Source organism: Microcaecilia unicolor, chromosome 5, assembly GCF_901765095.1.
Source record: "Microcaecilia unicolor chromosome 5, aMicUni1.1, whole genome shotgun sequence".
In the NCBI taxonomy this organism is placed as follows: Eukaryota; Metazoa; Chordata; class Amphibia; order Gymnophiona; family Siphonopidae; genus Microcaecilia; species Microcaecilia unicolor.
This window is the reverse complement of record NC_044035.1, coordinates 197,507,895-197,534,204: the sequence shown is the minus strand read 5'-3', so window position 1 is coordinate 197,534,204 and position 26,310 is coordinate 197,507,895. Positions and strand designations below refer to the sequence as shown.

General features: G+C 48.1%; 1 protein-coding gene across 4 annotated transcripts in view; it reads left to right on the top strand.

Moving 5' to 3' along the window:
* The window catches only part of ATP6V0D1 (ATPase H+ transporting V0 subunit d1), a 590,366-nt gene that overhangs the window by 397,843 nt on the left and 166,213 nt on the right, over positions 1-26,310 (top strand). The window contains exon 8 of one of the 4 annotated variants that reach the window (XR_003942203.1): positions 15,544-15,645. The exons of the other annotated variants lie outside the window; for them this stretch is intronic. The gene's annotated coding sequence lies outside the window, so the exon portion shown is untranslated. The remainder of the gene's footprint in view (positions 1-15,543; positions 15,646-26,310) is intronic. 4 annotated transcript variants of the gene reach the window in all.

The window sequence follows — 26,310 nt, the reverse complement described above, 5'->3', positions numbered from 1 at the left end:
AGGAACTGGGAGAAGCCTCTTTCTTTTCCAACTATCCAAAAAGGCTGAATCCCAGTATCGGATCCACGGGGAACCCAGTTTCGTCAAGCCTCAGTTGCCCCATGACTCTGCGATGGTGGATTCCGCTCTCAGAAGAGCTAAGTTCTAGGAACTTTGCCTCGGCGCCCCCGGGGCGAGAACATAGAACCTTAGATTCTTTTGGGAGGAAGGCGTATCAGGCTGGCATGCTTGCTTCCAAAATTCAGTCCTGCCAGCTCTTTACGAGCATTCATTTGCGAAACTCTGTGCGGCAGCTTGAGAGTTTGGTTGATGCACTCCCACCGGAGCAGGCTGAGCCTTTTCGCCAAGTGGTCAGGCAGCAGAAGGTGTGTCGCAAGTTCCTGTCCAGGGGCATTTACAACACTTGCGATGTGACATCCAGATTTTCTGCTATGGGTATAGTGATGCGCAGACTCTCATGGCTGCGTGCCTCTAACCTGGAGGAGAGAACTCAGCAGAAAATTGCGAATATCCCTTGCCGGGGGGATCATCTTTTCGGTGAGAAGGTCGAAGAGTTGATTGATCATCTCTATCAGCGTGATAACGCTATGGACTCTCTCTCCTGCCAGGCGCCTTCTGCATCCACTTCCTCTTCTAGAAAGTTTTTTAAAGGGAAGAGAAGTGCGCCTTACGCCTCTGGGGGCCGTAAGTACACTCCTACTTCTTGACAGCCGGTTCAGGCTCTGCCACAGCATGCTCATTCTCGTCAACAGCGTGCGCCTAAACAGGCCCCTGCAGCTCCCTAGCAAAAACCAGGGACGGGTTTTTGACAGTTGAGCATAGCCACCATAAATGTGTCCGTGCCGGACGATCTGCCTGTCGGGGGGAGGTTAAAATATTTTCACCAAAGGTGGCCTCTCATAACCTCCGACCGGTGGGTTCTTCAAATAGTCCGGTTAGGATACACCCTAAATCTGGAAACCACACCTCCAAATTGCCCACTGGGGGCTCAGTCCTTCAGCTCCCAGCACAAGCAGGTACTTGCAGAGGAACTCTCTGCCCTTCTCAGCGCCAATGCGGTCGAGCCCATTCCACCAGGGCAAGAAGGGCTGGGATTCTATTCCAGGTACTTCCTTGTGGAAAAGAAAATGGGGGATGCGCCCCATCCTAGACCTCAGAGGCCTGAGCAAATATCTGGTTCGAGAAAAGTTCAGGATGCTTTCCCTGGGCACCCTTCTCCCCATGATTCAGGAAAACGATTGTCTATGCTCGCTGGACTTAAAGGACATTTACACCCACATTTCGATACTTCCAGCTCACAGGAAGTATCTGCGGTTTCTGCTGGGAATGCAGCACTTTTAGTACTGTGTGCTACCCTTTGGCTTGGCGTCTGTGCCCAGGGTATTTACCAAGTGCCTGGCAGTCGTTGCAGCGTCTCTACGCAGACTGGGAGTGCATGTGTTCCCTTATCTGGACGATTGGCTGGTGAAGAGCACCTCCCAAGCAGGAGCTTTACAGTCCATGCGAATGACTATTCAAGTGCTGGAGCTTCTAGGGTTTGTCATCAATTACCCAAAGTCCCATCTCAACCCAGTTCAAAAATTGGAATTCATTGGGGCTCTGTTGTGTACGAAGACAGCTTGTGCCTACCTTCCCGAGCCAAGAGCGGACATCCTTCTGTCTCTAGCCTCCAGGGTTCAAGCGTCTCAGCAGATCACAGCTCGGCAGATGTTGAGACTTCTGGGGCACATGGCTTCCACAGTTCATGTAATTCCCATGGCACGTCTTCACATGAGATCGGCTCAGTGGACCCTAGCTTCCCAGTGGTTTCAAGCTGCAGGGAATCTAGAAGATGTGATCCAGCTGTCCATTCACTTTCGGAATTCACTTCAGTGGTGGACAATTCGATCCAGTCTGGTTTTGGGGTGCCCATTCCAAATTCCTCAGCCACAAAAAGTGCTGACGATGGATGCATCCCTCCTTCGGGTGGGGAGCGCATGTAGATGGGCTTCACACTCAAGGAGCTTGGTCCCTTCAGGAAAAGCGTCTTCAGATCAACCTCCTGGAGTTACGAGCGATCTGGAACGCTCTAAAGGCTTTCAGAGATTGGTTATCCAACCAAATTATTCTGATTCAAACAGACAATCAGGTTGCAATGTAGTACACAAACAAGCAAGGGGGCACCGGATTTCGCCCTTTGTGTCAGGAGGCCGAGCAGATGTGGCTTTGTGCTCATCAACACGGCATGTTTCTCCAAGCCGTTTATCTGGCCGGCGTAAACAACAGTCTGGCCGACAGATTGAGCAGGATAATGCAACCTCACGAGTGGTCACTGAACATGGCTGTCTCCAGGAAAATCTTCTGAGAGTGGGGCACCCCCTCGGTGGATCTTTTTGCCACTCAATTCAATCACAAGGTTCCTCAGTTCTGTTCCAGACTTCAGGCCATGGCAGGCTAGCGTCGGATGCCTTTCTCCTTCATTGGGGGACAGGCCTTCTGTACGCGTATCCTCCCATACCTCTGGTGGGGAAGACTTTGCTGAAACTCAAGCAAGACTGCGGAACCATGATTCTGATTGCGCCCTTCTGGCCACGTCAGATCTGGTTCCCTCTTCTTCTGGAGTTGTCCTCCGAAGAACCGTGGAGATTGGAGTGTTTTCCAACCCTCATCACTCAGAACGAGGGGGCGCTTCTACATCCCAACCTCCGGTCCCTGGCTCTTGCGGCCTGGATGTTGAGAGCATAGACTTTGCCTCCTTGGGTCTGTCGGAGGGTGTCTCCTGAGTCTTGCTTGCTTCCAGGAAAGATTCCACTAAAAAGAGTTACTCTTTTAAATGGAGGAGGTTCGCTTCATGAGAGGTTTGCTTTTGTCAAAAGCCCCTATCAAACCTCCTCCAGTGTCATGGGATCTCAATGTCGTTCTCACCCAGCTGATGAAACCCCCTTTCGAGCCACTGAATTCCTGCCATCTGAAGTACTTGACCTGGAAGGTCATTTTCTTGGTGGCTGTTACTTCAGCTCGTAGGGTCAGTGAGCTTCAGGCCCTAGTAGTTCATGCTCCTTACCTTAAATTTCATCAGAACAGAGTAGTCCTCCGCACGCACCCTAAGTTCTTGCCAAAGGTGGTGTCGGAGTTCCATCTGAACCAGTCAATTGTCTTGCCAACATTTTTCCCTCACCCTCATAAAAGTCCTGGCGAAAGCAAGCTGCACACTTCGGACTGCAAAAGAGCATTGACCTTTTACGTGGAGCGGACAAGCCCCCACAGACAGTCCGCCCAGTTGTTTATTTCTTTTAATCCCAACAAGAGGGGAGTTGCTGTCGGGAAACGCACCATATCTAATTGGCTAGCAGATTGCATTCCCTTCACTTATGCCCAAGCTGGGCTGACTTTAGAGGGTCATGTCACGGCTCATAATGTTAGAGCCATGGCTGCGTTAGTGGCTCATCTAAGGTCAGCCACTGTTGAAGAGATCTGCAAGGCTGCGACGTGGTCATCAGCCCACACATTCACATCTCACTACTGCCTTCAGCAGGATAGCGGATGCGACAGTCGGTTTGGGCAGTCGGTGCTGCAGAATCTGTTTGGGGTTTAGAATCCAACTCCAACCCTCCTAGGCCCATTTTTATTCTGTTCCAGGCTGCACTCTGTTAGAAATTTCTTGTTTTAGGTCAATCCTTGTTATGCCCTCGCCGTTGCGAGGTCCAATTGACCATTGTTTATTGTGTTGAGTGAACCTGGGGGCTAGAGATACCCCACATGTGAGTATATCAGCCTGCTTGTCCTCGGAGAAAGCAAAGTTTCTTACCTGAAGCAGGTGTTCTCCAAGGACAGCAGGCTGTATATTCTCATAAACCCTCCCACCTCCCCTTTGGAGTTGCTTTCTCTCATCTTTTGGATTCAATTGAGGAGCGTGTCCGCGCGGCGAGCGGGAAGACGTGCGCACGCATGCACGATGGGGAGCGCTCGCGCGACGGAATGCTCTTGAAGAGACTTTAAAGATTTTGCTAGATAATCCTCCGGGCCGACGTGATGTCACCCACATGTGAGAATATACAGCCTGCTGTCCTCGGAGAACACCTGCTTCAGGTAAGAAACTTCGCTGTTCTCCGAAGAGACTGAGGTCTTTTTCTCCACTATTTTTCATTACATAACATAAGATATACCTTGAGATACTTAAGACAATTGTAGAAGCAAAATTTTTTTACAATTTGATTTCAATTAACCCAATATTGACTGGATAAATGTTACATCATGGAGTCCGGGGAGATAAAATTTCTAGATGTAATAAATGACTGCTTCTTAGAACAGCTGGTTCAGGAACCGATGAGAGGGAGAGCCATTTTGGATCTGATCCTTGGTGACGTGCAGGACATAGTGCGAAAGGTTGCAGTGTTGGGTCTCCTCGGAAACTGAGCATAACATGATCAAATTTGAGCTACTATCTGGGATTAACCCATAAAGGAAATCTACTGTAGCTGCATTTAATTTTCAACAGGTTGACTACAATAAAATGAGGAATGAAGAGAAAATGACAGCCTGCGTGGCTAAAAGGTTAATTAAAAGAGGCTATTACAGCCAAAAGAATGGAAAAAGGACCCAAATGAAGAAAAAAAAGCAACATAAGCACTGGCAAGTCAAGTGCAAAGCATTAATAAAGAAGGCTAAAAGAGAATATGAAGAGAAACTTGCCACAGAGGCTAAAGCTCACAGTGATACCTTTTTCAGGTACATCAGAAGCAGAAAGCCTGAGAGGGAATCCATGGTACCATTACTACTACTACTACTACTATTAAACATTTCTGTAGCGCTACTAGACTTTTGCAGCGCTGTACAAATAAACATGAAAAGACAGTCCCTGCTCAACAGAGCTTACAATCTAAATTGGACAGGCGAACAGCTAGACATGTAACACAAAACCCTCTGTAAACCAAATGTATCTTCACTGCTATTTCCAGTACCTATGACGAATTGTAAGCTACATTGAACCTGCAAAGAGGTGGGATACAAATGCCGTAAAATAAATAAATAAATAAATAAATAAATAAATAAATAAGGGAGGCTAACAAACTGGGGAACACAATAATAATGGGTGATTTCAATTTCCCCAATACTGACTGGGTAAATCTAACAGGTAAAATTCCTTGATGAAATCAAGGACTGCTTTATGGAGCAGCTGGTACAGGAGCCAAGAGTTGGAATAATTCTAGACCTAGTCCTTAATGGAGTGCATGATCTGGTGTGGGAGGTAATGGTGATGGAGCCGCTTGATGACAGTGATCATAATATGATTAGATTGATATTGGCTCTGGAGTAAACATACACAGGAAATCCAATACCAATACCATTAGATGATGAAGGAGCAAAAGAGGCACTCAGGGAGGACAAGGCCATAGTGGAGAAACTGAATGAATTCTTTGCTTCGGTCTTTATGGAGAAGAAGTAAGAAATCTGCCTGTACCAGAAATGGGTCTAAGTGGTGATGTTGCAGAGGAACTGAAAGAAATCTCTGGGAACCTGGAAGATGTACTGAGCCAAATTGACAAATTAAAGAGTAGTAAATCACCTGGACCGGACATACATCCAAGGATATTCAAAGAACTCAAGCATGAAATTGGTGATCTGCTGTTTGTAATATGTAACCTGTCTTTTAAATCGTCCGTAGTACCTGAAGATCTGAGGGTGGCCAATGTGATGCCGATTTTTTTTAAAGGGTTCCAGGGGTGATCTGTGAAATTACAGACTGGTAAGCCTGACGTTGGTGCCTGGCAAAATAGTGGAAACTATTATAAAGAATAAAATTATGGAACACATAGACAAATATGGTTTAATGGGACAGAGTCAGCATGAGTTCAGCAAAGGGAAGTCTTGCTTCACCAATTTGCTTCATTTCTTTGAAGGCGTGAATAAACATGAGGATAAATGTGAGCCAGTTGATGTAGTGTATCTAGATATTCAGAAAGCTTTTGATAAAGTTCATCATGAGAGAGTCCTCAGAAAATTAAAGTGTCATGGGATAGGAGGCAATGTTCTGGTTTGGATTAGGAATTGGTTATTGGACAGAAAACAAAGGGTAGGTTTAAATAGTCATTTCTCTCAATGGAGGAGGGTGAACAGTGGAGTGCCAAATGGATCTGTACTGGGACTGGTGGTATTTATCATATTTATAAACGATGTGGAAATCAGAACAAGTGAGGTGATTAAATTTGCAGGTGACTCAAAACTATTCAAAACACATGCAAACTGAAATATTGCGGGAAGACCTTAGGAAATTGAAGGACTGGGCATCCAAATGGCAGATGAAATTTAATGTAGGTAAATGCAAGGTGATGCACATTGGAAAGAATAATCCAAATCATAGTTACATGATGCTAGGGTCCACCTTTGAGAGTCAGCACTCAAGAAGATTATTTAGGTGCCGTAGATAATACACTGAAATCTTCTGTTCAGTGTAAGGCGGCGGCCATAAGAGGAAACAGGATGCAAGGAATTATTTGGAAAGGGATAGTGAATAAGACTGAAATACTATAATGCCTCTGTATTGCAATGAGTTCTGGTCGCCGTATCTCAAAAAATATATAGCAGAATTAGAATTGTTTTATAGAAGAGTGTCCAAAATGATAAATGGGATGGAACTCCTTTCGTATGAGGAAAGTTTAAAGTGGTTAGGGCTCTTTAGCTTGGAAAAGAGATGGATGAGGTGAGATATGATCGAGGTGTATAAAATCCTTAGTGGTGTAGAATAAGTAGAAGTAAATTGATTTTTTACTCATTGCCAAAGCATGTCAAGCGTTACCACTCTTGGCGGGGTCTCCCGCGTCGATTTACCTTCAACAGCCGACTCCAACTCTGGGAGGGGGCCCTCTCCGCTGGCCACACCGCCTCCGACTTCTGGAGCTTGTAGTTCAGCAACCCCTTCCCGAATCACAGCTGGGCAGAGTGGAGCACCAACAGTCGGGGGAGACAAAGAGGTCTCAACTTCCAGCGACGTCTGAGCCCTTGCACTGGCGTCAAGTGGGTTTCCTCCTCCCGAATCACCTGGTGGTCGCCGAGTTGCAAATCCGTCCAGAGTTCGCTGCATCGGGGAGGACGTAAGAGCCTGAGAAGGTAAGGCTCTCACCAACCCTTTTCGCTTGTGGGGCATTATTTTTTGAGGAAAATCAAATTCAGCAGCGAATTGTTCTGAGCAGGTTTACAGCGTTCAGCGTGTCGGCGCCATCTTGACTCCTCCAGCTCCTGGGGTTGATGATGGCCACCATAGAGGTGGTTCCCTGAGCGAGGTCTCACATGAGACCACTGCAGCTTTGCTCTGCTTCAGCAATGGTCTCTGATTTCCCAGGAATACCAACGCAGACTATGGTGGCTTCCTGCGGCCCAGCGCAGTATGGATTGGTGGCTTTCCGACAGCAGGCTGCGGCAGGGGATGCCACTGGCTGTTCCTTTTTGGTGTCTGGTGATAACAGATGCCAGCTTTTTGGGTTGGGGAGCTCATTGCCAGGGATGCTATGCTCAGGGTCTGTGGTCCACCGCGGAAGCGGGATGGTCCATCAATCGCTTGGAACTGAGAGCGATATTTCAGGCTCTTCTGGCCTTCCACAGGATGCTGAAGGGTCTTCCTGTCCGACAGCAGTGGCCTACATTAATCGCCAGGGCGGCACTCAGTGCAGGGCCCTGGCTGCGGAGGCATCTCAGATCTGCGACTGGGCCGAGCACCACCTAGAGCTGCTGTCCGTGGCTCACATAGCCGATCAGAGCAACGTGCAAGCCGATTTCCTCAGCAGACATGAAATCGACCCGGCGGAATGGGAACTGGCAGACGAAGTTTTTCTTCAGATTTATTCCAAATGGGGGACTCCAGGCTTGGATCTCATGGTGTCAAGCATAAACACCAAAGTCCCTCGCTTTTTCAGCAGGAGAGATCCTCACTCGGCAGGGTTGGATGCTCTGGCTCAACCTTGGCCCTCGGGCCTCCTGTATGTGTTCCCTCCTTGGCCCTTGATACGGCGAGTTCTACTTCGGATTCGTCTGCACCGAGGATTGGTGATTCTCATTGCCCCGGATTGGTCAAGGCGTCCGTGGTACGCAGATCTCCCGCTTTGCCTCGGGTTCCAAACCTGTTAGTTCAGAGTTCGGTGACTATGGAAGAACCTTGCCGCTTTGGTCTTACGACCTGGCTCTTGAGAGGGTGCAATTGAGGGACAAGGGCTATTCTAATAAGGTTATTGCCACACTCTTGCAGGCTCGCACGCAGTCTACCTCTGTGACTTATGCTCGGATCTGGCGCACTTTTGAGGTGTGGTGTACACCAAAGTCTGTCTCGCCGACTCTGGTGACAGTCTCGCTCTTGCTGGACTTTTTGCAGGATGGGCTACAAAAAGGCCTGGCCTACAATTCCCTTCGAGTTCAAGTGGCAGCGTTGGCCAGCTTCCGGGGGGAAGTCTCCAGATTGTCCCTTGCTGCTCATCCGGATATTCTCCGTTTTCTCAGAGGGGCGCTTCATCTCCGTCCTCCTTTGTGGTAGTCTTGTCCAACTTGGAACCTGGGGCTCGTGTTGAAGGCGCTCCAGTGATCTCCGTTTGAGCCTCTTAAATGGGCTTCTGAGAAGGATGTGATTCTCAAGACAGTTTTTTTAGTGGCAATGACGTCGGCTAGAAGAGTGTCTGAGCTTTAGGCTCTTTCTTGTCGGGATCCTTTTTTGCAGTTCTCAGAATCTGGGGTAACTGTTCGTACGGTGCCTTCTTTTCTGCCTAAGGTGGTTTCAGCGTTTCACCTCAACCAGACCATCTTTCTTCCTTCCTTCTCTAAGGAGGCGTTTCCGGACTCCTTTGGGCAATTGCGCCTTTTGGATGTCCACAGAGCTCTGTGGCAGTATCTGCAGATGTCAAATGAGTTTAGGAATTCTGATCATTTGTTCTGTTGGCAGGTCCCCGACGGGGGTTTCCGGCGTCTAAGGCCACTATAGCCCGATGGCTTAAGGAACTCATTTTTTCAGCTTATCTGCTTCAGGGCGGTCACCGCCTGAAGCGTTTAAAGCGTACTCTACGAGGGCAATGTCCTCTTCGTGGGCTGAAACGGGTGTTTTTTCTCTTCAGGAGATCTGTCGTGTGGCTACCTGGGCTTCTCAGCTCTCTTTCGTGCGGCATTACAGGCTGGATGTGGCAGTGCAGCAGGATGCACATTTTGGAGCGCAAGTGTTTGCTTGCAGAGTTGCTTGTTCCCACCCTACTTGGGGAGTGCTTTGGTACATCCCATCAGTTAATGGATTCATCTGCTGTTGATGACAAGGAAGGGAAAATTAGGTTCTTACCTTGATAATTTTCTTTCCTTTAGTCACAGCAGATGAATCCATGATCCCTCCCTGACTAACTAGTTTTTGTACAGATGTTGCATACAGACATTGTACATACAGATAAGCTATCAGAGTTTCTACATGCCATTTTTATTGCGGAAGGTTGATAACGTCCCTCCTTTGTTTGGTTATTGCCCCGGTTCTGGGGCGTTTGTTCTCTGTGAGGAAAGTTTGTTATATTGCCTTTTTTATTCACTCTGCTTTGGAAATTTCATATACTGAAGGCAGAGGGGGTTAGGCGTCCTAGAACACCATGTTCTTTCAGTGTTCTCTATCTCCACCTGCTGGTAGGCGGCTACAACCCATCAGTTAATGGTTTCATCTGCTGTGACTAAAGGAAAGAAAATTATCAAGGTAAAAACCTAATTTTCCCATATCAAAAGGAGTAGGGCCATAGATCACCAAAAGGTGCAACAGATGACCCTGCACCCGCAACTTTAACAGCAAGAAATGACCCTTAAGTATGAGCTCCATATTAATGACAACTCCACCTCGCTAACCTTCCCTAGAGGCATAAAATACTTCTCCCACCCAGAGATGTTGGAATTTTTTACATTCATTGTCAATCTGATTTCCTATAAACAAACGATGCCCACATGCTGTCGATTTAACATTGTTAAAATGTTGGTGCGCTTGATGGGAGAAGATATACCCCCCCCCCCCCCCCAACACACACGCACACACACATTCCAAGTGGCTATTCTACAGGAACCAAGCACCATTAGCTCTCTGAATACCACAAAAAACAGATGAATAGCCCCAATACGCCCAGCCTCGCCTCAGAGCTCCATACCCACCAATGAAGACAGATCGTAATTCTAGTGACATATACAGAAAGAAAGAGAACCTCAGTATACGATAACACCTTGGTGTAGAGACCCCCAGATCCCTGACAATCCTTAAACTCCTCCCCTACCAAATCCCTCTCCCCCTTCGCTTCCACACCCCCTCTGGAATTGAAATATCATCAAATCAATCCCTTCTCTAACAAGAAGGGATAGTGGAGTCAAACATGTACTATAGAGGCCTCCCCTCCCCCCCCCCCCAATTATAAAGTGAGAGAAATATGAGCGCTACAATGCAATTAGGTGTGAAATGGAGTTAACCATACTGTCACGAATGGCCTAGCACCCGCCTTGGGTTACCCTGTGGCCACCTGAAGGGTCTACCCATCACTGCCCGGACTCGCCTGCTCCTGGGCTGTGTATTAGCTCCCTCCTCCCACCGGCTGGGTCCCACTCTCCTCTGGGCTATTCTCCCACTCTCAGGTTATTCCCCATTGATTTCTAGGACACTGGGGCCACTCTCCAGGGGTCCCACAGTTCCTAGAAAGCACCCACTAACCCCAAAAACATAAACCAAGATTCTTAGTCAGTCCTGGACACAGAGTCAATAAACTAATAAGGTTTATTTTCACAAAACTTGAACAGTGAACAGCAAACAATAACAGGTAACTGAATATGGATCAATTATAAAACTATCTAATTATTTACTACCTGAGTAGTACCTGGGGAGTTCAGGAAATATAGCTGCTCACAGGTTATAAAATATAACTGCTTACAGGGTCTTAGTAAAGAGATCTTTCTTTCTCTCCCCGCTCCCTGGCTGAGACTGGGGAAAATCCAGTACCTCCTGGCTAAATTTGAACATCGTGGCCAATCAAAGCCCAGAGCACCAACTTTGAAAGTATTTGGCCAGTGGTACTGCAAATTGCCTTTCCACAAGTTTAAACTGGAAAAGAGAAAGTCTTTTTCTGCAACAACTTTAAAATACAAAACAATTGCCATCTGCTGGCCAATTGGGAGAAATACACTTCATGAGATAATTTGGTTCACAGGCTTAGAAACCCACTGTTTTGTCACACATATATATTATGTTTATATAAAACCACTAGATCTTAAAACAGAAATACATTATCCCTAAGGTTATAAGTCCCAAAATTTGTGGAATACAGAATCCAGAGTACCTGTGGCCAGTGGGCCTATATAACCATTCATGACCCAGCCTTTGTGTTCAGCCAGTCCTGAGCTGCTTGTGGGGTGGAATAAGAAGTCTAGTTACCCTCTACTAGTTACCTGAGAAATGCCAGCAATCTGCTCAAACAATTGTGGAAATCTGGCATCCAAGGATTCTACCACGGTGGCAGTAATCTCAGTTACCAGCTCTGCATGGCCCGAATACTGAGAAGGAGATGTGGAAGCCACTATATTGGGATCTGGCCCCCGACCACACTGGTTCTCTTGACACTGAGGCTAAGCAGCCATTCCACAAACAGATTGCGTAATATATTTGTCCATGCAAAAGTGCCAGCCCTCACAGCTAGATTCCTGACCTCCATTGTGAGTACTGTTACAGTTTTTGAAGGTTAGAGGGAAGATTCCCAAGCAGCTCTTCTGCCAGCCTGTAGAGTCGCTCACAGTATCACATGACTCCAGTAGTTTTATTTACATGTATTGTAAACCACTATGTTATGTTTTTATGAATGGTGGTATATCAAATTTTAACTATAACTATTTAACCATAACAGGGTTCTGCCTCAGGTGTGAGATTCTCATCTTAAACAGTCAGTCATCCTTCCAGTATTTTTTCTTGCTGCACATTTATAAAAATGAATAAGTCTTGTATAATTTGGATTCAGGTAAAGCTTCAATCCTGGGGAATGGGTTCAGTTCCCACTGCAGCATCTTATGACTGTGCAAGTCACCTAACCCTCCATTGCCCACTAGGGACACAGAAATTACCTGCATATAATATGTACTGTACAGCGCTATGTATATCTATTACCGTTATAGAAACAATAAGTAGTATCTGGTTGTTGAGCTTTATTGCTTCAACTGTATATATAACTAATTTGGCACGACTCAATATGACACAAGCTCAGTGAACCCTATACACTCAAAGCTTGGGAGACACCATCCTAGTCACAACTCAGTTCACGGATTGTCTGTCCTGGTTATTGGTACAATTCCTCAAACTCAAATTGTGCTAACCATATATGATATGCAGATTGAACTGGGTTGCTTATGTAGAGGGCTCTACACCCTTGACTTCTGGTCCACTCAAGATAAACTTCATTGGACAAATTTCTTAGAAATAAGGGCAAGTGGTAATGCTGTAAAAGTCTAGAGATAGGATCATTTTGTTAGAAAGACTAATCCAGACATCAGGTTACTTAGTGTTCTGTGTGAACAAGCAGAGCTCATGCAGAATAGCATATTGATGTGTATTTGGGATTTCTGAGCATATCTGCACACTTGCACATGTATATGTCAATATTCTACTATTTGTGCACATAACTGATGCGTAAATATTAGTGCCTACTTTATATAATTACCCCACACACAAAATTAATAGGAGATCATTTCTCCTTCACTTATGCCTTGGTAGGTAGGTTTTATCTTGAAAACTCATGTCAACTCAAAATGTTAGTCACTGTAAAGTCAGTGGCCCACCTTGGCTCAGCCTACAAGAAAGAGATTTGCAAGGCTGTGACAGCTTATGTTCACTTATTGACATCTTACTACTGTTTGAAGAGGGATAAACAAGTTTGATCAGTCTCTGGACAATTTTTTAAACTAGGTGCTAACATATGTGGATGTGTTACATATGTAAATGTTAGGAATACTAGCATTTACCTAAACCTCCACTACCCAAGCAGCAAAGGACTCAAATACAAATCCACCTATGCATCCAGCTTTTCCTACCTAAACGCACAACTATGGAACGCATTGCCAAAAGCAGTAAAAATTACGCTCGACCATCTAAATTTTTGGAAAGCACTAGACAGACCTTTTCAGAAGAGCATACCCCACCGACCCAACATAAAAATACCTGGACACTTGCGACACAATGTAACCAAAGACTGTAACGGACATTACCTGACTTTTCTTCCCCCTTTCCCTCCCTAAGTTCTTCCCAATTGTACCTACCATACATGTACCTCATTCTACCACAATATCATTTTGTATTCATTCATACCATGTATTTGTTCAGACCGGAATCAGTTAACGTCGTTAACGGTTATATGTAAGCCACATTGAGCCTGGGAAAATGTGGGATACAAATGTAACAAATAAAAATAAATATATGCATGTATGTGCACACATATATGCGAGCATGACACCAATGTGCTATTCTGCAAATACTAGTGCTGTCCAATTCATGATTTGAATCGATTCGTCGATTCATTTTGGATGAATTGATTTGTTTTGGAAAAAATTTGGGAGTCCCACACGCTGTCACCCAAGCCACTGTAGCTGCCCAAGGTCTCTCTGATGTTAGCACACGCAGGCAAGAAAGTCTCTCTCTATTGGTGTGCAGCCGGAACAGGAACTGACATCAGAGGGCAGGACCAGCAGCTAAGCCAAGCAAAGAGGTTTCATAGACAGGAGTGGAAGTGAGCCACCTTTCTAGTCCACTCTAAGCAAGTAAGCCAATTTGGTTAATCAGTGTGTTCATTCTCCTGCGCAGCTGTTATTGCCATACACTTAAAACAAAGCAAGGAAACCTATGAGCTGTTGTGTCCATGTTGTCGTTCTTTATTGTTGGTCCACATCTGTAACAAGTCTAAAGCTGTTTCAGTTGGATAGGCAGTGCCTTAGGAGGAGGAGAAAAGAAATAACAATTGAATATCACTAAAACAGCTTCACAAATTATTGTAGCTGGTAGAAACAATTATAAACTCTGTAGTTTGTGCCCATTTTTCTTCACATACAATACAGATGGCCAGATTTCAGTGAGGATACCCTGTTTCCTGATATGTTTATCTTAACTGTTGTAATCTGCCTTGGGAAGCCTGGTGTGATAAAGATGATGGAATATATTGAAATTAAATAGAAGTAGAATTAATCTCTCCTTTCATTGGGGCACATGGAATCACATCTTCATCTGTTTTGTAGAAGTTTACGTTTTAGATACACATATGGATTATTCTGTTTCGAACATGTTTCAGGAGCAAGCAACCCATTGGTTTAGCTTTGAGCAGCAGCAATAAAATCACAAAGAAAGGTGCACCTGCCAAACGTGACTATGATCGTGCTCAAAAACTTGTTTATGTTTTGAAGGCTTTTGAGGAAGCCACAACAATTGCATCTGAAGAACAGTATGTTTCTGTGTACGCCAGCCACCTCTGTGCCCTCAGAAAGATTTTTTTTTTGCTTCTGGACAAATTATAGCTGCAAGATGCACTTGTCTGAATCCAGCCAAAGTAGACAAAATGATTTTTCTTAATAAAAACTGGAAGATGTAGGACTTGACCAAACTTCACTTTTCATATGATGTAACACTGCATGGCGTGCTCACACTAAAGTCTGCCTTTGTTCAATTGCTGCTGCCTGTGTTTTTTTTTTTTTAACCCCGTGTGTTATTATATTAGCATGTGGGCCTCACTATTTCAATCAAGTTAAATCGAATCAAATTGAATAAAAATACAATTTTTTTTGTAAGAATCGAATTGAAACTTTTTTGACTGACATGGACAGCACTAGCAAGTACCTTGCATAGCATGTATTTGAAAGGGGGCGAGTATGGGCAGGACATAGGCAGGGTTCACACTTGCATGCATAACCTACAGAGTACTGTAAATTATATTGGTACTTAACTGCACTTAGGCGTTTATCCTTACACCAACTCTATGGCTGGAATGAATAAGAATGCCTAAATATTAGATGTTGATATCCAGTTTCTTTATATCATAGACCCCTTCTGTGTGCCCTCTAGATACCCTGTTATAGAATTGTCCCCTCTGGCCTGTGGAATCCAATTCCATCCTTCTTAGGGCCATGTTAACATTTCTGCTTTTATATAAATTAAAATTTATATTTATTTATTTATCTACCTACACGCATATGAAGAAAAAGCTGGTTACCAACAAAAATATAATTTGTTGCCATCCCCCCCACCCCAAATTTCTTTAAAAACAATCACTAGGGATTCCCACTGTGAGGACTATATATTTAGCTTATTCCCAGATAAAGCAAAGTTGCTTATCTGTTCTCCAGGAACAACAAGACATCAATCTTCACAAAGCCCATTCATCTATCTTAAGAGTTGGCCCTGCAGGAAGTCCCTTGGATGTATGGTGCTTTGTTAACATATATTTGGCCTGGGCTTCACTGTAGAATAATATTTATTTGTAAGAACTGATATCCTAGTGTACTTGAACATTTGTTGCAAATAACTTTGTTTGATTTTGATATAAATATATTTTTTTTCAGGCCATACTTCAAGTGAAGTACAGTACAGTCTCAATTATCTGACGTAAACGGGACCAAGCCATTGCCGGATAAGTGAAAAGTCATATAATATGGAAAACAATGGTAACACCTTAAAAAATGCACAGAAAACATAAGTTATGCATAAAGAACAGGTATAGGGTATTTGTATTTAAAAGAAAGTATTGTTTATTAACACTAACCAGCAGCATGTAAAGCCAGAAAACAGGAAGATAACCTGCACACTTCTTAACGGCAACTTAATGACATCGTGGGGGGGGGGGGGGGGGGTCTGTTAGAAATGCCAAATGGTCAAATTAACGAAGGTCAGATAATCGAGACTGTACTGTATTCTCTGTTTTACAGAAAGTTACTGACCAATTGCTTGACTTAACAGGTGAACAAACCACAGTAGTGGAATTGGCCACAAAACACAGAACTCCTCAGATACCTTAAGAAGTTTATTAAAGAAAATCTGACATGGACTGTGTTTTGGCACCTTACCGACATCGGGATCTCCTAACATAAACATATTCAAACGAACTTGATAAGAAAACTTTCAAACATACCTAAATAAAAACTATATACATAAATTGAAAATGAATTAGAAAACATATAAATGAATTAAATAAATTTGACACACAAGAAGAAAGGAAAAAACTCTTAAAATCACATGTTAAATACATCTTACATAAAATTGAATAGTCATTAACGAAAACAGAATACAATATCCAGTATCTTAGTTTACTAAGCTGCTCTGTAGGTGCACTAACTTTTTCTCCGAGGACAAGCAGGCTGCTTGTTCTCACTGATGGGTGACGTCCACGGCAGCCCCTCCAATCGGAATCTTCACTAGCGCATGCGTGGCCGTCTTCCCGCCCGAAACCGACTTGAGCCGGCCAGTCTTCTTTCGTCCGCACTCGGTACGGTTGTGTTTTCGCCGTGTCGAGCCCCGGAAAGTCGACCTCGCGCGTCCTTTTTCTCTTCGACGTGTTTTTTTCTTCGGAAAATCTTTAAAAATTTGTTCGGGAAGTGCTCTGGAAGCCCCCTCGGGTTTCGTTTTGCCCCTTCCCGTATTTTCAGACTTTGCCCCGGTAAGTTTTATTTCGTCGTTGGGGTAGGCCTCTTTTCGGCCTCGGTCGAGATTTTTCTCCCTCAAAGTTTTGGTGCTCACTTTCGTCATTTCGGATTTTGATTTCGCCGGCGTGATTTTTCCGCCCATGACATCGAAGCCTTCCAGCGGCTTCAAGAAGTGCACCCAGTGCGCCCGGGTAATCTCGCTCACTGACAGGCACGCGTCGTGTCTTCAGTGTCTGGGGGCCGAGCACCGCCCTCAGGCCTGTAGTCTGTGTTCCCTTTTGCAAAGGCGGACTCAGGTAGCGAGATTGGCCCAGTGGAATGTTTTGTTCTCGGGCTCTTCGTCGGCATCGGCACCGGGGGTATCGTGTGCATCGGCGTCTTCAGCGTCCAGAGCTTCCTCCTTGGCCGCCAGTGCATCGAGGCATCGGCCCTCTGCATCGGCGCCGAGACATCGGATAGCTGCATCGACGTCGGTGGTACCGGGACCTCGTCTGCTGATGTCGTCGGACGGTGGTGCATCGTCTGGAGTGCAGGTGAGGGCTGTCCATTCCCCTGCTGGTGGCGGTGAGCCTTCGGGTGGGTCTCCCCCTACCCTGAGGGCTCCTGCGGTACAGCCCCCCCGAGACCGACCTCCTTCGGCCTCGGCCCTGAGGAAGCGACGGCTGGATTCTGCGTCCTCCTCGTCGGTACCGGGAAGCTCCAAGAAGTCGAAGAAGCATCGTCACCGGTCCCCTTCCCGTGTCGGTACCAAGAGCTCTGGGTCGCCGAGGGAGTCGGCACCCAGCAGGCATCGGCACCGAGAGGACCGCTCACCCTCTGTTCAGGAGGTGTCGATGCGCTCCACTCTGGACAGCCCGGAACAGCCTCCACGCCCGGAACAGGTTCTGACGTCGACGCCTGCATCGACTTCCATGCCTTTCTCTGCAGCCGCTCTGAACGAGAGCCTCCGGGCCGTTCTCCCAGAGATTCTGGGAGAGCTGTTGCGCCCTACCCCTCCGGTACCGGTGGTGCTTGCGCCACCGGTACCGTCGAGCGTGGCGCCGGCAGGTCCATCGCCCGAGGTGAGGTCTCCGGCGTCGGTGCCGCATGCGGTGCCGGCTGCCGTCGCCTCCCAGGAAGGCTCCCCGACTACGTCGGCGGAGGGAGCTTCGCCGATGCGGGCGAGGGAGTCTACCTCTCGACGCCCCCATCGTGGACGTGGCTCCACAGAGTCGGGCACGGTTGCAGACACAGGTCTGTGAACTTGTGTCTGACACCGAGGGTGAGGCCTCGTGGGAAGAGGAAGAAGACCCCAGATATTTCTCTGACGAGGAGTCTGAGGGTCTTCCTTCCGATCCCACTCCCTCTCCTGAAAGACAGCTTTCCCCTCCTGAGAGTCTGTCTTTCGCTTCCTTTGTCCGGGAGATGTCTACGGCCATCCCCTTCCCGGTGGTTGTGGAGGACGAGCCCAGGGCTGAAATGTTTGAGCTCCTGGACTATCCTTCTCCACCTAAGGAAGCGTCCACTGTTCCCCTGCACCATGTCCTCAAAAAGACATTGCTGGCGAACTGGACCAAGCCTTTAACTAATCCCCACATCCCCAAGAAGATCGAATCCCAGTACCGGATCCATGGGGACCCAGATCTGATGCGCACCCAGTTGCCTCATGATTCTGGAGTTGTGGATCTGGCCCTAAAGAAGGCTAAGAGTTCTAGGGAGCATGCTTCGGCGCCCCCGGGCAAGGACTCTAGAACCTTAGACTCCTTTGGGAGGAAGGCCTACCATTCTTCTATGCTCGTGGCCAAAATTCAGTCTTACCAGCTCTACACGAGCATACACATGCGGAACAATGTGCGGCAGTTGGCGGGCTTGGTTGATGCTCTCCCCCCTGAGCAAGCCAAGCCTTTTCAGGAGGTGGTCAGGCAGCTGAAGGCATGCAGAAAATTCCTGGCCAGAGGGGTGTATGACACCTTTGATGTTGCGTCCAGGGCCGCTGCTCAAGGTGTGGTGATGCGCAGGCTCTCATGGCTGCGTGCCTCCGACCTGGAGAATAGAATCCAGCAGCGGATTGCGGACTCGCCTTGCCGTGCGGATAATATTTTTGGAGAGAAAGTCGAACAGGTGGTAGAGCAGCTCCACCAGCGGGACACCGCATTCGACAAGTTCTCCCGCCGGCAGCCTTCAGCTTCTACCTCTACAGGTAGACGATTTTTCGGGGGAAGGAAGACTGTTCCCTACTCTTCTGGCAAGCGTAGGTACAATCCTCCTTCTCGACAACCTGCGGCCCAGGCTAAGCCCCAGCGCGCTCGCTCTCGTCAGCAGCGTGCGACTCAGCAAGGCCCCTCGGCTCCCCAGCAAAAGCAAGGGGCGAGCTTTTGACTGGCTCCAGCAGAGCATAGCCGCCATCCAAGTGTCAGTGCCGGGCGACCTGCCAGTCGGAGGGAGGTTGAAAGCTTTTCACCAAAGGTGGCCTCTCATAACCTCCGATCAGTGGGTTCTCCAAATAGTCCGGCAAGGATACACCCTCAATTTGGCCTCAAAACCTCCAAATTGTCCACCGGGAGCTCAGTCTTACAGCTTCCAGCACAAGCAGGTACTTGCAGAGGAACTCTCCGCCCTTCTCAGCGCCAATGCGGTCGAGCCCGTGCCATCCGGGCAAGAAGGGCTGGGATTCTATTCCAGGTACTTCCTTGTGGAAAAGAAAACAGGGGGGATGCGTCCCATCCTAGACCTAAGGGCCCTGAACAAATATCTGGTCAAAGAAAAGTTCAGGATGCTTTCCCTGGGCACCCTTCTTCCCATGATTCAGGAAAACGATTGGCTATGCTCTCTGGACTTGAAGGATGCCTACACACACATCCCGATACTGCCAGCTCACAGACAGTATCTGCGATTTCAGCTGGGCACACGTCACTTCCAGTACTGTGTGCTACCCTTTGGGCTCGCCTCTGCGCCCAGGGTGTTCACAAAGTGCTGGGCTGTAGTAGCAGCAGCACTTCGCAGGCTGGGGGTGCACGTGTTCCCATATCTCGACGATTGGCTGGTGAAGAACACGTCCGAGGCAGGAGCCCTGCAGTCCATGCAGATGACTATTCGCCTCCTGGAGCTACTGGGGTTTGTGATAAATTACCCAAAGTCCCATCTTCTCCCAGTGCAGAAACTCGAATTCATCGGAGCCCTGCTGGATTCTCGGACGGCTCGTGCCTATCTCCCAGAGACGAGAGCCAACAACTTGTTGTCCCTCGTCTCGCGGGTGCGAGCGTCCCAGCAGATCACAGCTCGGCAGATGTTGAGATTGCTGGGCCACATGGCCTCCACAGTTCATGTGACTCCCATGGCCCGCCTTCACATGAGATCTGCTCAATGGACCCTAGCTTCCCAGTGGTTTCAGGCTGCTGGGGATCTAGAAGACGTGATCCACCTGTCCACGAGTTTTTTCGAATCCCTGTATTGGTGGACGATTTGCTCCAATTTGACTCTGGGACGTCCTTTCCAAATTCCTCAGCCACAAAAAGTGCTGACCACGGATGCGTCTCTCCTGGGATGGGGAGCTCATGTCGATGGGCTTCACACCCAAGGAAGCTGGTCCCTCCAGGAACGCGATCCACAGATCAATCTCCTGGAGTTGCGAGCGATCTGGAACGCTCTGAAGGCTTTCAGAGATCGGCTGTCCCACCAAATTATCCAAATTCAGACAGACAACCAGGTTGCCATGTACTACGTCAACACCACATAATAAACATGGCTTACATAGAACTAATAAATTGTTGAGACCAACTGTTGTCAAAGCACAGTGGTCATTAACACATGTATCTTAACTGAAAACTATTAAATACAGTGCAATCCGCTTAAGTGCAAGGGTCTGGGACCAAAGAAATGCATGCAGTTAACCAGAACGTGCACTTAACCGTTGTGACCCAAAGAAGCTTGACATCTGATAAACATATGTATAGTACTGTTTATTATTATACGTACAGTATACAGTCTCCATTAACTGATGGTAGGCTTACTTGAAGTAATCAGTTATAGTCCTCTGTACACTATTGGGTCTGTGAGTTCCATAGACTACGTCTACCAGACGGTAAAAACTGTTATAGCACTGACATCCAGTGGCCTCCAGATAGGCCCGCACAGTGTTGAGATTCTCCAGCACTACTACTACTACTGTTGAATTTCGTCAGCATGTGCCTCACTGCTCATTTCTTCATCTGTTTCATCATCAGCCATTGTTGCCTGCGTGTAGGCGCATATCTCAACATCAGTGCTGTCGTTAGCTGTTTGTAGATAGCTATGTAGCGATGAAACTCCTCTTCAGTAACACCGGCTGGGATGTCAATAACCTGTTCATCTGACATGTTTGTAACAGCTGCATCTGTTTCGTCCCTCTCCATATCCTTAACAAAGCTTCCCCACTTGTAGCAGTTCACAATGGTTGCCTGTGTAACATGATTCCAGCTTCTTTCTGCATATGTAGGGAATCCAACAGTGATAGATTACGAGCCAGTTCAACAGCACGTTTACCCTTGCCAGTCTAGTCATCCATAACGCTCATCAGACGACATAGCACAAGAGCCCGTTCCATAACGTCCCACAGATCAATCTAGAGACGAGTGGGTTGTGTCCCTCTACCAGCAGGTGGAGATAGAGAGAACTTCAGAGTTTACTATATATAGACACGTGCAGCCATCTTACTCTCAGTATTCTCTCTATCTCAGCAGGTGGATGGACACATCCTGTGCAGCTCTCTGGATTGAGCTTGCTCCTAGCCTGTTCCCTCAGGTTTAGTTGAGCGCTTTGAAATTTGCTCCTTGCCTGTTCCCTCAGGTTTTGTTGAGCTAGGGGTTTGTGGCCAGATCGGGCCAATAAGGGGTACACCTGGTGGTGCCAGGTCCCTCCCCTACCCCTGCGCTGCTTCCATGCTGTGGTGATAACTTGTCTATGAGTTATGGCTTCCCTGGCACTCCTGTCTTAAAAAAAAAAAAAAAAAAACGGGATGCACAGCCGAATGAAGTAGCAGAGATGGTGATAGCTCTGTGTGGATACAGCAATGGTTGGTATTTCCTCCCTTGGGCTCATTTTCTCCTTTCCGTGAGGTAAGAGAGTTTTTTACTTATTTTATAGTGAACTGTGCGTTCGGAACTTGGGCCTCGCGTGGTTCTGGGGGAGATTGCGAGTTTCCAGGGACCTTTCTGGTTTTAACAAGCGGGGGTGGACGGTTTAACAAGGGGTTGGACGGTTTCCTAAAGGACAAGTCCATAAACCGCTACTAAATGGACTTGGGAAAAATCCACAATTCCAGGAATAACATGTATAGAATGTTTGTACATTTGGGAAGCTTGCCAGGTGCCCTTGGCCTGGATTGGCCGCAGTCGTGGACAGGATGCTGGGCTCAATGGACCCTTGGTCTTTTCCCAGTATGGCATTACATATGTACTTATGGGTGATGCTCTCCGCTAGAATTTTTAGTCCGCGGTGTTGGTTTTGGCGGGCTTTTCGCCGTAGCGGACGCCATCTTGTGCAGGGTTTTTGGCCTTCACGCTTTTCAGACTGTTCTGTTTCCCGGACGTTCTCGGAGTCACAGCGGGGAAGTGCTCTGAGTGGTAGAATTTGGGTCTTGCCTGGAATTTGTTCGTCGACCGCCTGGGGAGAAGGGAGCGTGTGTGGTAAACCCCTCGCTTCTCTGTTTGTTTTTCTGACGCGGAGTTCTTCAGTGTTTAGCGGCCCTATTTAGCTGGCAATTCCCTTCGCACTATTATGTGACAGCCTGGGGGCAGCTCCTCGTTTCTTTGGTGCGTTTCCCTGGGTCTCTGTTTTCGAGACTGCTGCAACAGGAGAATGTTATCTTCTTCCTGCTATTGTCGATGAAGGTTTTTGCCTTATCTATGATTTCTTGGTTTCCTTGGGGCTGTACACGTTGCTGGCCCTTCTTGCGGGGGCCCAGGGCCCTTTTGTCTCTAATATATGCTGAGTGGCCTCTGGTTCTTTCTAGGGGTTTTATGGTTTACATGGAGCAGGCAGACAATAAATCCGGTAGTCCAGTCTGCTGTCTAATGCAGTGTCAATACAGGTTTCATGTGCCTAGCTGCTTTATTTTTTCTGTTTACCATGCTGCTGGAAGGCCTGTTCTTTTTTTCACTGCAGTTCTTTACATTCTGCAGGTTACCATGGTAATTGTGCCTTTAGAGGCAGAGAGGCAGATGCACTAAAGCTAAATGAGCCTTTAATGACTCTCCAACGAGGAAAATTTGATCCGTTGCATGCATCAAAGGGCTTTTACCGAGGAAGCCAGCAGCTAACGAAAACGGAATGGAGATGAGCAATTAGTGTGAAAACCCCATTGAAACGACATGCACTAACCTTTTCCGATTGCCTTTACGCAGGAAAAAGGCAGGAAAACTAACGAGAGGTCTGGACCACTCGTTAGGACAGCTCTGTGCCAGGAAAAATCATTAAGTGAAAAAATAAACAAACTTTGAGCCAATCCCAGCGCATTAGCAGAGCTAAAAGCGCTGTGATTGGTCCAAAGGACGTCAGAAAAACATAAATAAATAAAAATAAAAAAAGGATCGGGAGGGGGCAAGGGCGCTCATCAGGAGCGTCCTGTATGGACGGCCTTGCCCCCCCCCCCCCGCTGCTCCCCACTTTCCGCCGCTCCCCCCACCCCGAAAAAGCAAAATTCAAGCAGCCCCTGCCCCCCTCCCTTCCTCACTACTCTCTCACCTCAGCTCCGCCTCCCGACATCCTCCGTCCTGTGCCCCGCCCCCTTTTGGGGTCGTCGCCGCCATTCCCCTCCTCCATCGGGCCCCCCTCCCTCTTACCGGGCCCGTGCAGCGCCTCTCTCCTCTGTCCGAAGGCGCTGCACGGGCAAGAAGAAAGCCTGATGCCTGCCTTCGCCCAGCTTCGATGGCGCGTCTTTCTCCTGCTGGGCCCGCCCCTGTCTGACGTCGGTAACCTACGTAGGTTACTGACGTCAGACAGGGGCGGGCCCAGCAGGAGAAAGACGCGCCATCGAAGCTGGGCGAAGGCAGGCATCAGGCTTTCTTCTTGCCCGTGCAGCGCCTTCGGACAGAGGAGAGAGGCGCTGCACGGGCCCGGTAAGAGGGAGGGGGGCCCGATGGAGGAGGGGAATGGCGGCGACGACCCCAAAAGGGGGCGGGGCACAGGACGGAGGATGTCGGGAGGCGGAACTGAGGTGAGAGAGTAGTGAGGAAGGGAGGGGGGCAGGGGCTGCTCGAATTTTGCTTTTTCGGGGTGGGGGGAGCGGCGGAAAGTGGGGAGCAGCGGGGGGGGGGGGGGCAAGGCCGTCCGTACAGGACGCTCCTGATGAGCGCCCTTGCCCCCTCCCGACCCTTTTTTTTTATTTTTGTTTTGATTTGGGAGCCATGTGCTTGTGATTTGACTGTGTTTTGACTGTTTGTGGCATGCGCAGAGCAGCTAACATAACGCTTGGCTGCTCTGCGCATGATTTGGGGGCCGATTAACGATGTGTATTGTGATTCTTTGATACATTGTACGTTTCAATACCGATCTCAGCATGTGTGACTTTTTTTTTTGGTGCATTTTTCGTTATTTTAAAATCGTTAGGGACTTTAACGATTTAGATTTTTTTACGTTTGGTTGCTGCATCTGCCCCAGAGTGTCTGCTTTCCTCAGCTTTGCTGTCTGGAGCTGCTCAGCACAGCCTCAGTAGACTTTATAATTTTACATGTGTTTCCTGGCTTAGTTCAGCACAGGCTCTGTGTGTTTGAGAATGAGTCTTAGATTCTCTAGTCCTTGGTTTATTCCCTTCTGGCTATGTGGGCTCTTCTGTTTCAGGCGGCTGGAATTTTCCGCAAGCTGCATTCTAGGTCTCTGGTGCGTGCTAGCTTCCTTCGTCACCATCCTTAGGGGTGGGTTGAAAGGCTGCACAAGGGACCTGTCGGTCTGTGTGTCATTGTGTCTGTATTCATTGACTCACAAGTGGCTTTGGTTTCGTCCCATTCTGGGGTATTGGGTCTTATCCTATCTAGAGGACTCAGAAGCTACTCCTGTCTGCTGTAGTCTCCCTTGTTGACAGACAGCGCGTTCGGTTGGCGACTTCAGGGGATGCTAGTGGTGCAGGAGGGCGGATAGATTTGATCCATCTAGGTCTTGTTACAGCTGAAATTGTCGGTTTCCAGTGGAAGCCGTAGGGCCTGTTTCCGGCGGAGACTGTTGGGTGTTGTGCCGGCTGAGGCCGCCGGGTCTTCGTCAGTCTGAGGCTGTCGAGGATTGTTCAGACTGAGGCCGTGGGGCCTTGCTCCAGATGTGAACTGAGAGCCTTGCTCAGGCCGTTGGGCCTTAATCAGGCTGAGGCCGGAGGGCCTTGCTCAGGCTCAGGCCACTGGGCCTTACTCCGGCTGAGGACGTCGGCCCTGGCCCTGGCTCCAGCTGAGGCCGTCGGGCCTGGCTCCGGCTGAGGCCGGTTGGCCTGGCGTTGGCTGAGGCCTAGCTCCGGCTGAGGCTCAGGTCGTTAAGCTTTGCTCTGGCGCAGATCATCAACCATTGCTCAGGCTCAGGCTGTCAAGCCTCTATTGGGGTCAAGCCATTGAGCCTCTCTTTCGATCTAACCATCGAACCTCGCTCCGGTTCAGTTTTTCCGGCTTATTTTCAGGGAAAACTGAACATGGTTTAGGCAGTGGCTCGTTGCTCTGGCTCCAGCCATCAAGTTTTGCTGACTTTGCTCTGGCTCAGGCCGTCGGGCTTTGTTCCAGCTCAGGCTGTCGAGCTTTGTTCTGGCTCTGGCCGTCGAGCTTTGCTCCGACTCAGGCCGTCAAGCTTCTCTCTGGTTTAGGCCATTGAATCTGGCCTTAGCTCCGGACGTCGAGCCTGAGTTCGGCTCAGGCCGCCGAGACTTGTTTCGGATCGGGCCGTCGAGCCTTGCTTCAGCTGAAGCAATTCATATTATCCTGGCTCAGGCTGGCGACCTTGCACCGGCTCCGACCGGTGAACGGGCTCAGGCCGTTGAGATTTCTTCGGCCCAGGGCCTGGCTACAACTCAGGCCGTCAGGTTGGCCTACGGATCTCAACGTCGAGCTTTGCTTGGATCGAAACGTTGAGCCTTGCTCGGATCAGACCGGTGAGCCTTGCTTCAGCTAACGCAGTTGTCCTTGCTCCGGCTCAGGCCGTCCAGCTTGGTTGTCACGTCTGTGCTCACCTTGCCCTCTGGTGGCCAGAACCGGTGGCTGCTGTGGACCGTTCCAGATTTCAGCCGAGTCCGGTCCGGATCTTCTGGGCTGCCAGACTTGCTTGCTTGGATTGAACCTACACAGCACCCGTAGTTTCCTGGTGATGGTTGCAGCTGAGCTCCAGGTGCTGCTGGGATTAATAGCCATTCTGAAACCTTGCTGCTTTGCCTTTGCATTGCATCTAAGGCCCTGGTATGTTGGTGCTTGTTGCATTTCTGCTAGTCCAGTGTTTGCCTGAGATTCTTGCCAGTTTCTAGTTAGTCTGTGTTTAGTTTAGGTTTTGCTTGCTTTCCTTGCCTGGTTTCTTGTTTGTAATTCTGTGTTTAGTTTCTGTTTGTCTGTGTTCTGGCTTTGGGGCTGCTTGCAGCTCTTAGTTCTGTGTCTTGTTGGTCATTGTTTGTTCCCTGTTTAGTGGCTGTTCTGCAGCTTTCTGTTCTGCCCTTTAGCTTTCCCTTCCTTGCCCAGTCTCCTGCCTTGCTGCCCATGTTCCTCCCTTTCCCCTCTG